Raw genomic sequence first — 3,240 nt, 5'->3', positions numbered from 1 at the left:
TTTAATTTTTTTAAAAAACGTTAATTATATTAAAATTTAAAAATAAAAAATAAAATTCACGTCGCCACTCAACGTCAACTTTAAAAAAAAAGATAAAAAGATTTTCTATGTGAAACAAAAAAGAAATTGGTTAAAAAAACATGTTAAAATTTTTAATTTAATCAAACACGAAAGTTAAGTGACATAATTTAAACACTTTTTAAAATTAAATGACCTAATTAGAATATTTTTGAAAGTTGGTTACTATTCTATAAATTGTCTCTCTAACTTATTCTGATTGGCGCTTTGAAAACAATTAGTTGCTGAGTCACCAACTAAACTAACTATCCTCAACGATAATCAAATTAAATTATATTATATTTACATCTAAAAGTAAGCTAAAATTAGTATAGTATTATTTGCAATATGATAGAATTCTAAAATAAAGTTATAAAAGCTTCTATTTAACAAAAAAATAAATGTGGATCATATTGTGACCACTAATTTGTAGTTTCTTATTTAGAGGTGCAAGTTCTTTATAAAGTATATATATAGGATATAGGGTATGTTTGGTAAAACTAGCTGGTGGCTGTTAACTGGAAGTTGTTAGCTGGTAGCTGTAGCTGTTAGCTGCAGTTTTTTAGATATATTTAGGTGTTTGGCAGAGTAGCTGGAGCTTTTTAGGTATATTTAGGTATTTGGCAATAAAACTAATTGGGTGCCAGCATGGTGCGGCGGAGTGCCCGCGCAACCTGATATCAACCGCACAATCAGTGTTGGTACGTGATTCACTTGATAATAGTGCACGCATAACCCGAATGCAGACGTGTACTTCGTGCAAAGACAGTAAGCGTGTAATCGGTGGCGAAAATCAACAAACAAAGCTAAAATATACAGTGATTTCAAATAGATAATTTTTTAAAACAACCTCTTTTGATTTGAAACCCTTTCCGACCCAACACCGTTTTAATCTGAAACATGTTCTGCTTTCGACTCAAAACTGTACCGACATGAACCGAAGTAAATCAACCATTTTTTATCAACTCGTTCCGACCCTAATTTGGTCTTACACATGACCCGAGCTCATCTGACTCGACTTGTTGCCAATCATAACCGGTAAAGAAGTATATCAATATCATACTCAAATTAACGAAAATAAAATGCTTTTTTTTATGATGTAATGTGTTTAAAAAAATATTAACGTATGAAAAAGTTATGGACTTTTAAAGAGTCATGGGGGTAGTTAGTTTTGAATAAGGGTAAAATATGTAACTATTATATAAATTAACAAAAGTTAATGAAAGTTCAAGTACTAAAATTGTAAATTCAATTGTAAAAGCTAGTAGTAGCGTTTAGAAAAAGAGTTTTTTCTCCTAATCTAAAAGCTTCAAGCCCATTAAACCAAACAATATTTTTTGTTGGGTAGAAGCTTTTTCTTAAAAATTTGAAACTTAAAGCCCCTAAAAGCTCCTAAAAGCTCCATACCAAACATACTCATAATAATTATAATAAAGGTCAAAACCATCAAACATTACTAAATATAAAAAATAAATAACTAAATGATTGATTGTTAGGAGTTTTAAAAATTTTATCACTTAACCTGATCCATCTAAACATAAGTAATTTTCACTAAACAGCGTGAGACTCTCATTTAACGATCCATTAGATCATCCGGCATCCGCAATAGCTCTTTTGTGTCGTTCAAAAAAAGTGGTTTTGGAGCCCGTATATTCTTGGGCATTTGGTTTCATGGAAGAACAAGAAAAATGAGTGATGACTCCCTGGTCTTTTTAGTATATATAATATATGAAAGAGAGAAGGATTGATGGAAATGAGTGATTAAAAATTAAAAAAGTGGTGTTGACGTGACAATGTTTTTTGGTGTCTTTAGGTGTTCCTTTGGGTGATTTTTAGTGTTTTTAAAGAAATTATTTTTTTTATTACACGCTTTTAAATATTTTGAGGTAATCTTATTGTGGATGGTCTTAGTGACTAACGTGACACCCAAAATAAACATATGTATATACATACAAGTATGGATATAAGTTTATTTCAAGTTTTGGGTTTGTTCGTTTGGGTATTTATAAGAAGGGATTGAATATGTTATTTCAACAAACGTTTAAGTCAACAGGCTTATTTGTCATTTCGGAGAAGAAGATCATACAGATCGTATCATTTCTCATGTGGCCCGTATCATGAGATGTCAGTCATTAGCTTGAATCTGAAGTTTTGTCGCCCCTGGTTTACTAAATACGTACCGTATCATCTTTAATACAGTCTGTATCTCTGCTGAGTCAGGTGTGCAACTTTTGACATGCATAGGCTCTGTGTCAGCAGTGTTTCACCCAAAAGGTCGTAACATTTGCAAAGGCTATTTGTACATGTTATTGATGATAACTCAACATATATTATGCAAATGAAGATAACTCAACATAGATTGTGTTAATAAATATGTTATGTACTTCAATATTCCATGAGATGAATTCTTGCTTAAAATAGCAAGAAAAGGAATCCATAACATATATAGGATAACATCATGAGTTCGAATATATGAGATCCTTACAAAAACTTATTCTTTATATTCTTTGATTAATGTAATAATGTAATATTCTTATATTCTGGCTCCTCTTGTCTGAAAGAATATGTTCTTTTTCATTTTCTATTGTCCCTCAAATAGATATTTTGAGCAATGCTATATTTTGACAAGTGTTTGTTAAATGTTTATTAAAATGATGTGAAATAACTCGTTGTGTATGAAAATGCTATCCGAATCACACAGACGTTTAACATAAACTAGTTTCTGATTACCAAACCATTGACTAAATTAGCCACTAGGCCTCGGTTTTTTTTTTTTCCGAAAGGCAATTGTTCTGGTGACGGTGGTGTCGCTCACAGAGGGTCATAACACTTGCCGTCCTCATCACCCAAGTGGCCAAGTTGAATTCCTAATTACAGTGATGTTGTCCATATTTCAAAATGCACAAATGAACCAGGAATCAAACATGAAGACTCCCACAGGAAATATAGTAAGAAAACCACATGACACCGCACCCCCACACAAAGTGGCTAATTAACAAAAATAGAAACAAGAACGGATAACATTTTCAAAATCATAACATCATTACATCAATATATATATCTTGTCTAATCATATGTATAAGCATCATGCTCCTTAAGGCGCTATGCGGTCATATACATATGAACCAACATCAAGCATTTCGTATCTTGGTTATATATATATCACGTACAAAATGCATAAGC

This window comes from Bidens hawaiensis, unplaced genomic scaffold (genome assembly GCF_021521415.1).
Source record: "Bidens hawaiensis isolate Kalapana, Puna unplaced genomic scaffold, B.hawaiensis_p1.1 tig00014712_1, whole genome shotgun sequence".
Taxonomy (NCBI): domain Eukaryota; kingdom Viridiplantae; phylum Streptophyta; class Magnoliopsida; order Asterales; family Asteraceae; genus Bidens; species Bidens hawaiensis.
The sequence above is the reverse complement of the archived record's forward strand: the minus strand, read 5'-3'. Positions refer to the sequence as shown.